This window comes from Anser brachyrhynchus (genome assembly GCF_964034855.1).
Source record: "Anser brachyrhynchus genome assembly, chromosome: 15".
In the NCBI taxonomy this organism is placed as follows: Eukaryota; Metazoa; Chordata; class Aves; order Anseriformes; family Anatidae; genus Anser; species Anser brachyrhynchus.
Window position 1 is genome coordinate 3,650,902 of NC_137733.1, and position 12,300 is coordinate 3,663,201.

Genomic DNA, 12,300 nt, shown 5'->3' on the forward strand with positions numbered 1-12,300 from the left:
ATAACCTCCAGCCTGCAATAGCTTGGTAAGAACTACTTCAGTTTTCAGTATGAGTCTCTGGCAATGACTGAGCTATTCAGAACTGTATTGACAGCATTTGCATAGACGTGGTGGCTCCTGAGATTGCAGTTTGTCAGTCTCTGTGTACAAGGGGTTTTGTTGTTGTTTAAATCTGTGACAATGTAAAATTATGAAGTGTTAGGTTTCCAAAGCTTTTATTAATGATGGGTTGTGCAAATTCATCTTTGTACAAAGGACTCTACTTTTATAATGAGAGGACAGAAAACTCAAAAGAGATTTTCTTTTAGGTCTCTCCCCTAGTTCCATCACAGGAATTTTGTTTGCTTATCTATTTTAAATCTAACCAGCCCAAGTCCCTCAGATATTCCAGTGAGATTCTGCCACGTGAAATATAATCATTGTAAGATTAAGCCTCCTTTTTCATGCTTATTCACTGAAGCGTTTGATTCCTTTACGCCACTATTCCTCAGCTGCTAAGAAGTAGCAAAACCCTATCTTCTTTTTTGCTTCATGTACTCCCTAATTATTATGTCTTTTCACTTCATATTTGTGGTGAAGGAGCATCACCAACAGCAGTTTTTTAGAAGCTGCGTCTGAGATCTTTCATTAGAGCTTAAGAAATGAGAAAAGGGAAAATAAACATGAGAAAATAAATCTGATTTGGTCTCATCAAAAGTAAGTTTTGTTGGAAAAAGGCCACATCCTCCTTCTTTGCTATACAAGTCTAAAACCCGAAAGCATGGGATGATGAACTCCAAAGAAAAAGCTGCTGCTTGCACTCATGTGGATGTTAAGTACAGAAGCACAGGGACATGCCTCATAGTAATGGTTCTCATTTAAGTACTCTGCTTTTTGATCACAAAAGAAAAGGTGCTATGCAATATATTATTGCTACTTCTCTCTTCTGGAATCTATGCTTGTGTTCAGCCTAATGTCATAATCCCCATGAAAACAATATTGCCCTGTTAGCCAATGAACTAATGCGCTGTAAGGCACGCATGGCAGGGCTCGTGTGCTTAGCTACCTGTTCTTTCAACAGAGTGCTTCACTTGACATGAAGTTCTGCACAGGAGAGTGGCTGACTCTTTCAACATCTATTAAATTTACTTGAAATAAAGTACAATCTCTAGTGTTTAAGAATATAAAATCATAGCCTAATTATTGGTAATTCTTTTTATATTTATTATGCTTTATTAATAATGAGTCATTTAGTATTAATATGGCTGTTCTAAGGACTCCAGTAGTATTTCCTCTGTAATTTACTGTTCCTTAATGTATCATTATTAGAACGTATTTCCCTCTAATGCTTTAGCATTACTGTAAAACTAAGGATATGGATAAAAGTTAGATAAGAATTTACCTTTGCAAGTAGCTAAAGGCAGACTGAAGGCTACTTCCATGTTTCAGGTCTTACTTGTTTTGCAGTATGAAAGGGGATAAATAAAGAGCAAAATCTAGCACTTCTCATATGCACCTGACACTCCTGGCATACACATGAAATCAGCAAACCGGATGCTGACCCCGGAGTGAGTCAGCACTGTAGAAATACATACAAAATAGTATAGCCATGGAATTTGCATTACAGTTGTTATACAGTAGCTCCTAATGACAATGAAAGTTACAGTGAATTAAAAAAATACGTGCATTTCCTTAGAAGTATAATGTTGTTATAATCCCATATTTTAAGCATACAGTTTGTCTAATCTGTCTCACGTTGATGTTCTCTTCCATGGCACCCACTTTATAATCTTTGTGAGGGACTGAAAGAAAGTCCTTGTTTATTTTTGAGTTCTGTTTTGGCTATATATGTGTTCCAGTAGACTACGATAGTCCTATATTTTGGAAGACTAACTGAAATACAGAAATGAGCATTACTTTTTCCTGCATTCAACTTGTTGGTATGATATTGCTGCAGTTTTTCAAGCCAAATCCCCTATTGTTAAGCCCTGGGTGAGTGGCTGTGTAAGAGGAAATTAAGCCCTTCCACCTTTAAAGGTATTATTTAAAACAGGTTTTAAACCTTTACAACTACTCATAGTGCTCTTTTCACTAAGTGAAGCAAAGCACTATAGTTTTCTATCCTGAAAACAATGCTGCTGTCCAGAGCATTTGAGTCTTCGTGTGTCAGTAAAAGCTGTGAATATCTGGTTGCTGGCGAGGCCGGGGAGCTTTGCACGGACTTTCCACTTGCTGTGGAAGTGCTGAGGCTGGCTGGAGTAGGAAGCAGCAGCCCTCGCGACAGCTGTGTGAGCAAACAGCAACCAGACATGCTCCCCACTGCAAACAAGACTACTGAAGTATAAGAGTACGATAACAGTGTGTGACACAAATACATTATTGATATCCCTATGAATCATTCATGGATATTGTTTTAAATAAAGTGGTACCAGGTATACTCTGAGTTTGCAAAGGTCAAGAGGACAAATTAATCGTGCCCAGGTCAGAACCTGTTTTAAGGGCCATTTTTGATACCAGGATGAATATGTGTAGTTTAGCATTAAGAAATTTAATAATGGAATTTTTCATTAATGGAAAAATTATATTTGCCATATTATTGAGTATTGTCTGGGTATTTCCCTGATGGTATTAAGTGGCTGCATAACCTGCTGTCACTATAAATGAGATATCATTAGCTAAAAAACATTAGGCCAGTGCTCCTAAGACCTGTTAGTAAGTGATGGCTTTGCTATGTATCATCCACAGCCATGCCTCAAAGCAGCGGGTATTTAGCATCCTGCTGTGGGGAAGAAACCTCAAGCTGCTTTTTGACCCCTGTCGCTCTCTTGACCTTATCCATGCCCTTGAGCCTTCAAGTTCTCTGGGATGTGATAGCTAAGGTGCAGTCTTAATAGTATGTCTTGTGAGATTTCTCAAGATGTAACAGCATATTTGTAAGTATGCTACAGTTAGGACACAGGCATACACACAAAGATCTTAAAATATATTTCTAGCAGAGAAAAGTCTCACTATAGCTGACTTATCAACTGTCTACGTATCATTTGTATCTGCATGGAGTTTAGTATGAATGGTTTGCTAGACACTTACACTTTGTCAACAACCTCTACAAATGCATTTACTTTGTGTTGCACATTTCATTATAAATGGCTTACAGAAGATATCTATAACCTTGATAACTCCATTTACTTTGTTAGTAATGGCTCCTTGAACACTTAGAGCATAACAATAACCAAAATGCATATAAATATTTCATTGCAAATCTATTGTTACTTATTTATAGCATGCTCACCAAAAGCATTACAGAATATTTATTAAACATTTATAGATTAGTTTTGCTACAACTAGTATGTGATATAAATGCATTATTCATCTCACAGTAAGTCATTGCTGGGCATCCCTTAAAAATAAAGTGGTACCAGGAGGGTTTGGGGTCTGCAGAATTTGAAGAGATTCATTTTAATCATGTGCAATTCAGACTCTGCTTTGTGTTTATTTTTGTTGAATAAATGAAAGAGGAAATAAGTAGAAAAACAACTCTCAGCAACAAAATACAGAATGAAAAAATGGTTGCTTGAAACCCTGGGACATTTAGCATGCTCTGTCTTTAGGATCTGCCAGCAATTGCACACTAAAGTCTAGAAACTGTAAACAGCGCTTCTTTTCTAATAGTTATTCTGGTGGGTTAGATGGAAATGTTTTCTGGAGCTAATAATTTGGAATGAAGGCTGTTCTGTCTAGCTATATTTTTTATTTGATCTGAATTATTTTTTTTTCTCCTAGTTTCCAGTACCACATCATCATTCACTTACTGGAATAGCAGGTAGGACATGAGCATGTGTGTTTGGGTGTGTGCAAACAGAACAAACTAATTTGGGTATGTAGAGTTTTATGCTTTATCTGGTGTCTACAATCTACAGAGGGGAATAAGGATATATATGTATATATATATTCTTTGCCAACATATAGTAAAAAAAAAAAAAAAAGCTCCTATTTTACAGAGAGGGCAACCTAGGATTCTGACCCAGAAGGCATTTATATAATGTTTTGATAATGCATGTGAAAAGCTTCAGTGCAAAGTTACCTGAATGTTTAAGTAGTGGCAAGAATTCCTCCCAGGTTGGTTACAAGATGCTATCAATGTTTATCTAAGCTATATTACCTGATATAGTTTCCTTTAGCAGTTTGCTATTCAATAACCATAAATAGATGGAGTAATTTAAGCTCTTACCTAGCCTTCAGGAGAGCTGGATTCCCCACAAACACACCAGTTTATTGAAATAACTGTTGATATATGAAAGGCACAGTTTTAAACCTGTTAAATTACTCCTTTTTTATCCATCTATGTGTTTATTCTCGAGTAACATTTCCTCATTAAGTGTGGCTTTATGTCATCTGTTATTTCTCCCCTTTTATTCTAAATGATAGCCTATTTAATTAATTTTGCTCTAATATAAAGGGAGGATATAGCTGAGTGTTTCCACAAATGGGGGCGTATAAGTAAAGAATCAGGATAATCTCTCAAACTCATCTCCTCCTGGCCTTGTGATGTTTACAGAACATATGATTTGTTGCAAATATGCTTGGGCACAATACTGTTTATTTCTTTAGGGGTAAATGTTAAGAATATCTATGAAGTGGTGGAAATACCTGTTTTTATTTGGTTCTTATAGTCTCCTCTTCAAACTCATGTAAATACCTTGCAGTCTTGTGTTGTTGTCTCACTGTCATACCCATACTGCGTTGAAGTCTAAGAAAAAGCAATGGAAGGATAGAGAGAAAAGCACGGAGAGCTTAGAGTGAAGGATGGCTAGGAGAGTCTCCATGAAGTCAGGCCCTTTGACTAACAGATGAGTGCGTTGTGAGTTCATTTTCTTAATACTATTAATTTTGCAGTTATGGAGTTATTCTGTATTAGCTTGATGACATACATGGAACAAGGAGCACACAGGTAGAAAGAAAGAAAACTACTTTCGTTGAGGGGGATGTTCAGTAAAAATATGCTTGGGCAATTATCTGCATAGGTACCAGAAACTCTATGGAGATGGACGTAGGGCAAAAAGTGCAGAGCCCCTTTTGTGGGTTAAGAGCATTGCTGTTTTCTGTCAGTGTGAGGACAGATTCTGGGTAATTTCTGGAGGAAAAGCCACTTCTCTTTTCCTTACAGCTGAATTCAGGGGAACTTGTGGAGGGGAAGGAGATGCCACTGGACTTTACTTTTTGTTTTTGTTTGTTTGTTTTTACTGTACTTCTCCCTATTATTTTCAACTATGCCAGTTTAGAGATGATCATGTTGTTTTCAGGTATGACCACTCAAATTTGAAGTAACTTGAAGTTATTTCTAGCTTTGTATCAGGATGAGTGAGAGAGAAAGCAGGCATTGCACTTCAAACTGATTTTAATACTTACAGGCAAGTTGTGTGGAAAGATGTATTAATTTTCAAATTAAAAAAACAGCAATAGCAATGCTGTTGATTCATCTGTAGGTTTTATGAGCAGCTTTGCCCTAATATTTGGGAAAGATAAAGTGTACATGGAAAAATAAACATGAAAGTATTAATTATATTTATACTTTGCTTGTGGCTTGAGTGATAGTAATGTCAAAATAGAGACATTTAACTGAATGATCAATAACACAAGAGTGTAAGTCAAAGATTCATTATGTTTGGACTGACATGTCCAGTTAAATTTGTAGCAATGCTAATGATGCACCATAGGCAGACTACCTGGACATTTAACAAGTATGAGAAATGCTAGTGTACCTTAATCAGCCTTCCAGTGAATAAGCCTTGAGTTAATATTTTCTGTTTAGCGTTTTTTCTAAGTAGCACTTTCTAAGAAATGTTTAATTTGGCTTTCAGTATTTCAAGTGTCAGTTTAAATGGTTGTATTGTGGATGTGAGAATTCAATATGAATCTAATAAAACAGCTCAGCATAATTTGTTGCAAAAAAATCTATTGGTATAACAGCCACTTCTAATAGGTGTTGTTTCTTCAAAAATCAGTGAACACCATTAGATTTTTTGGCATTTTCAAATGCTCATTAGTGTCAGCCTCAGGGGTCTAGGATGGTCATTATTAAAGAATGAGCTCCCAAGAGAAAGGCTCTGCCAACAGAAGCCAACAAGTGACAGAAGTTCAGTAGTTGCTAGGTGAGTCACTTATTGAGGTGGTGCCTGGATAAATTAGCTTTCAGAATCTTAAGCTGAACATGTAAAGCACACAGATGTCATGTGGCATATTCTCCAGAGGTTAAATTTAGGTTCCATAGCTCACGCTGCCAATTTTAAAGAAGGGAAATGTCAGCCATCACAGAGCTGAGGCTGAGGGTTTGTTGCTTGTGCAAATTCCACTGACATTGATATTAACTGACTCTGGAAGATAAACTATGGATCTGCTTCAGCTGTCCATGATTTCATCTGTATTACTTATTAGTTCTCCAGTTTGTTCCAGCACAATACCAATTTGCTCCAGTTGACTTGACAAGCTTGTGTTTTGTGCCTCTTACTTGTCTAGAGGTAATTTATAATCCCAGCTACATCCCTATGTGATGGCACAGACAGGTATTATTTGTGCTGTTTACCAACTCTGGGAAGTTACGTAATATTGAAGCGAGTACGTAAACATGTATTTTAGCAGTGTGAGATTTAGGGTGAGTGCCTGTAATGCCAGCTAAAATGTTAAGCTTCAGAACAGTCACGGATATTTTATTTTTGAAAAGAGAGCTTCAAAATCGAGACAAAGATGAAATTGAAATAAATATTTTTTTTCACTTAAAATCTAGCTCTCGTTTTTATATAAACACAATGTAAATCACTGCACTGTGTTTAGATAAAATTCTTTGGAAAACAGAAACTGTTCTGTAGACCACACAAAAACATTTTCCTATGAAGGTGACAAGTAAACCTCTTAATGCTATTTTGAACTCACCCAGTGCTTGGCTCGTCCTTTTCTATTTTGGGCTTTGTTCAGCTCCAGCTTGGTCAGAGGGAGATGTCACATTCAGTTATTTAGGAATCGGACTGTGCCTTGACACCTCCACCAACTGCTGTTTTAATTGAAAGCATCCCTAGAGCTGCTTCCCATCAGTGGTATTCATTTTTGTGATATTCACAGAACCAAATCATTGTAGTTGTCCCATTAAAGTAATACTAAAATAAAAGCTCTCTAGCAGTCTTTTGGGGCAGCCTGTGCTGAGCCCTGTGCAGGCATTCATCAGTGACGCCAGGAGCAAAAGGCCTGGTGGCATGGCCACTGTGCCAGGCCATGGGGGTCTGTGCCGCCTTCTCTGCTAGAGTCTCCATCCCAGAGTGGAGCAGGAGGGGCAACCAGGGCCTCCAGTGTTGGCAGCAACTAGCTTGGTGACATTTACACAGATCTGTGTATATTTTCTGAATTCTTCCATGCTTTTTAACGCTACTGCTCTGGCTTTATGGTCATCGTACCTTCAGGGATTTGGCCCGTCTCGAGCACCAGGCCTTGAGCACCAGGCTCAGCTGAGGCAGTATGCTCCTGCAGGCCCCAGATCCAGGCTTGTGTTTTGCCTGGCACACAACAATAAAACATCAGTGGCATTCAAATAAGTGAGGAGGAACAGAGTCATATAAAAACCAAAATTCTGTAAGTCTGCTATATCTGGATACAGCTGCCTCTTCCCCTCAAGCTGAACCACACCAAAAGCAATTCTAATGTGGCTTTTTATTCTCTCAGACGATCACAGATCATGGCTGCCTGCAACCCAGCAAGCAGCAAGGGAGGGAAACCTATTCCAATATCCACAGAGGTCACCTTTTTGATAAAAGCACAAAATAGATAATTAAATTAATGTAATAATTGTACCTAGCCAATTACCTATTTCCTACCTGTACCATGGTCTTAATGAGCTCAGCTAATGAACTGTAATGTAATTAATATCTGTGGAGGGTAGGAGGAGTAATAAAAAAAACAGTAGTTTCCATATATGCCAGCACCTAATATATTTTATAATGGCAGGGAGGAAAAAAAAAGGGGGAAAAAAAAAAAGGTTTGAAGATTGTTGAAAGAAAAACGTTTAATTAAGGGAAGGAGGGAGGCTTTAGGCTTGGCTCTTCTGCAGAGGCCTAGAAACCTGAAAAACATCCATGCAATTAAGGAAATACTTTAAAAATGCTCATTATTGTTTTTCTGAGACCATCCTTATAAAATCTGTGACGGAAAATGAGAATTTAAACTAAATTGCAGATCTAAGCTGTTATTGAGTACTAAGTACATCATCGTAACATGTAACCTTCTCAGGCAGGATCAAAGTTTCTGATGTACTGCAAAGGCTGTTTAGTTTGATCTAATTTTATCTTTGGGTTTGTGGATTATTTGGATCTGGGCAGCAAGCCCTGGCTGTCCATGGGCAGTGGTGAACCCTGCTCTGAGGAACCATGGTGTGACATGTCCTCCAGTTCCCACCATGCACAGAGCAGGTTGGGTGTTTTTCAGCAGATGCACAGCTGTCCCAACGCTCTGGATTTTATATCGTGTGGCAGAGAACGGTGCATGTTACTGAACATAGTGATGGAAGTTTTGTGTGGAGACTGCCCTAGTAAAGTACCAAAAGGCATAGGGAGAAAGTAAAGTAGAAGAGAGTCCTGCTGTGAATTTGGGTTTGTTTTCTCTGAATTAAGTTATGGTTATGCTATTAGGGAGGCAGTACGGTAGATCTATTAACTGTAGCATTTCAGAGTCACTGGAAAACAATTTACATTTCTACTTCAGTATCTTAAAATCCAGCACTAGTTTTAATTATTAATAGACTTCATGCTATTATTATTTACTTGCACATATACATTAATCATTACATGGGTTTGCTAATTTTTCATTTCATTCAAAAATAAATAAATAAACTGTGACAAGATGCTCAGAGTCCTCAAGAGAATATGTTCCCCTCTGATGGGCAAGTAACATCTGCGGGCATTTTGTTGGCTTAACAGCGTGTCTGTCAGAAACTTGGTGATTCAGAAAATTTACTAGCACTCACCTAATGATTAATTAGCCTTCTCTGTAAAGAATGGGGTCTCTTCATTACATGTATTGTCACCAAGAGTTTCATCTGTTTGCTGTAACATTTATGCTAGAGACTTAGTAAATGGAATTCCAGTAGTCAAGAAATGAGTTAAGATTGTTTTTGTGAGCAGAATTCAAATTCAGTTCTAAATATTTAAGCAAGTCTCCCAGGATTTTAATCCATATGGGTCCATGTGGTATTATAGAAATGTTATATGTGAATGAAAATACTGTAGGATACTAATTAAATTGGTTGAAAACATTATTTTAGATGAAAGATAGATGTAAGAATGATTTTAACAAAAGTCATGTTTTATCTATGTAACATGCACTGTCTGAAAAATGTTTTAAATTTGTAATGTACCTTCAGAGTTTTGGTTTGCAAAGCCCTCATATAGCCACCTGTTTCATGTAGCCACACAGTTGTCCACTGTGGACACTTGAAGGACAAGGTCAAATGGGCACTTTGGGATCTAAATCCAAATAATTATCACCTGCACAGAAGTGAGTTAACGATTTGTTCTTGTAGGCAAATACATCCAGAGCTGGCATATTTCTTATGAAAATACATACTCAGTTACCATCACTTCAATTTAAAAAAATATAACGTGAGCTTAGTTAAGTCCATGTTCACATTTCATGAGATGTCCATACCACAATTCCTCCATCCCAGGTGGGTAGGAAGCAGATATAACTCTTGGCTGTAAATTGGCAAGAGAAATGCCAACTAACTTTAACTGATGGCAGCAGCTCAGTTCCTTCAGGCTCTAGCAAATAATGATTAAAGCAATCACACCTGTTTTTCGCTCTTCTCATCCCATATGAGATGGACTGTTGCTTTCTCCCCTGAGAAACAGTAGGTTGTTATTAGTAGCTTTATGTTTCTCCTTGAAATATTCTACACACTGATAGACTATTATTTGTCATCTTAATTTCTCCCCTTCTTCTCACCCTAGAGGGAATGGAAGTGAACATTTCCCACTTACAAGTAATAACAGCTGTAGGAAGAAGAAAAATAGGTCTAAGGTAGGGTTTGGGGATTTTTGGATTTTAGTTTTTTGTTATTATCGTTCTTAGACTCAGTTATTAGAAAGCTGGAAGTCTTTATATATATATATACCTTGTCTAAGTATATAGGTATATACAGGTTCATTGCTATTGGTTATATTCGGGTTGCTTGTTGTAGCTGCCTCCGATTCTGTCGTTCCCTTTGGTGCTTGTTACCATCACATCAACCAAGTGAGGTAACACCATGTTTCTGTCCCTGTGCCTGTAGCTGGGGAATTGAGGCACTGACAGCTGAGTGACCTGCCTGGGTGCTGCTGTAAGGAAAGACGAAACCCAGTGTGGAGGTATGATATGCAAATCAAAGACAGAACTTGCTCTACCTGGTCTTTTTGTTTATCCATGTAAATATCTACATTTCCTCTCTCTCTGGCTGCTAGTTTGTGATTAGAAAGCATAACCTTTACAAGAGGCTCCCTGTGGCCTGCTGCACCTGGCCAGATGACCTTCCCCTTGGATAGATGCTGAAGAGGACACTCTGTGCCCTCAGACACACTCTTGACTTTATGCCTACTGGTGGCATTGTTGTTATTCCCTTATCTAGATCGGGGGTACGAAGCTCTGGTGGTAGTTTGAGCCTAGAACAGCACTGAGGTGTCTGGGGGAAGCAGAAGCAGTTAAAGAATAGACACAAACAAGTTGTTTTACCTTTCAAATCTAACATGTTTAGTTTACATTTTTCCCCAAAGAAGGACAAATTCATTCTACGCTATAAAATTAATATTTAATATTTCCAAGAGTTTTCCTGGCAAATACATTTCAGTCTTGGAATAAGTTTGTTTGCAGAAGATGTGTTTTTGTTGTTCTTGTTTTTAAATATATCCAATAAGGAAACAGAGAAATGCCACGTGACTTGTGTGTCTAATTAAAACTATTCAGCACAGCTTGAATTTACAATTTTGATTTCTTGAAGTAATCTGCTTGTGAACAATCTAGAGGCAAGGAGTTATTCATAGAAACTGTTGAGTAAATAATTTTCAGATAATGAAAACATTCAAAAAAGTCAAGATAGTTAATTAGTGAGCAGAAGAAATTAAATTAATTGAATGAATAATTCATAATGAATTATTCACCCAGATCTATTTTACATAGTGTGGAAGGTCTGAAGAAGAGCCAGTGTTTGAATTAACTCTAAATGAAAAACCACATCTCTATTTCTGCTGTGTTGAGGTTATTTATTGATGTGTAAAAACAAGCTGGGTGAGTCAGTCTGTTTAATCATCTTACTCTTTTTGCTCTGTAATGTGAGTCATGCTGGATTTGAGACAAACATAGATGCTTTGCTTGCAAATGTGCATTAGGGAATATGTGTTAGAGGGCTCTTTTTTTTTTTAATATATTCAAATATTGTGAGAGAAGCATGATCAGAGATGGAAAATGCTCTGGAAAAGCTATAAATTAGGTTTATGCCAGCATACTACTGCTTGCAGTTGACGTGTCACAGCCTTGGCCAAATACTTCTGTTTAACTTCATCTTACTACTGAATAGAACTGTATCGAAAGATGGACTGTTGAAGCTGTATTTGTTTTCATGTGGTTGGGGAGGGCAATGGTTTCATTTTTGTTTTTCAGGATTTCTTTCTTTGCTTCTTATCCTTCAGGGAGAACAATTGTAATGGCAATCAAATAATGAAATATTGGAAACCTAAATTTGTGCTGAGGGGGTTGAATGCGGTTCTGCCCTGAGACATGGTAGTCAACGAGTGATCAGAGCTCACCTGTTTGTCCTTTTTGTTTTGTTTTCCTTCCACTGTGCTATGGAAGAGAACAAAAGTTCTTATAAGAACAGTGTCCCAGGACTGCATAAAAAGAAAAAGGGATTGGACAGCCATTTCCATTCCTTGAGCAGTCACAATGAGAAAACATAGCTCTTGGTTTTAGTGTGAGTGTATGCAGAGAAGTGAATATAATAGTTAGGCAGGAGCTATATCTACAATGTGTTGTGACTTCAGCTCTTGAGGAAACCGAACTTGAGGTGGAAGAGCATCTCAGAGTGTCGCTGCTTCACGTAGCGGTGATTCTCCTACTCTGAGATGAGTACCCTAGGGAAGTTAGTACTGCTGTTAGCATCTCTGTGGAGGAATAAGTAAAGTCTGAGTGATCTGTTGGCCCACATTATCTGTAGCAGGAGTGGGAGTGACTGTTTTTTTAATTATTTAATTGTTTTCGAATGAAAGTATGGCTGTGCAGGTGGATAGAGATAAAAGATAATTGCAAAGCTGAGTA

At 37.7% G+C, this 12,300-nt stretch overlaps 1 long non-coding RNA gene across 2 annotated transcripts in view; it reads left to right on the forward strand.

Annotated features, from left to right (window-relative positions):
* The first annotated feature begins 9,104 nt into the window (after positions 1 to 9,104).
* The window catches only part of LOC308178460, a 31,332-nt gene continuing 28,136 nt past the window's right edge, over positions 9,105 to 12,300 (forward strand). Inside the window, exons 1-2 of one of the 2 annotated variants that reach the window (XR_013939779.1) lie at positions 9,105 to 10,035; positions 10,286 to 10,361. This is a non-coding gene — a long non-coding RNA (uncharacterized lncRNA). The remainder of the gene's footprint in view (positions 10,036 to 10,285; positions 10,362 to 12,300) is intronic. The other variant, XR_013939780.1, reaches the window with a different exon arrangement.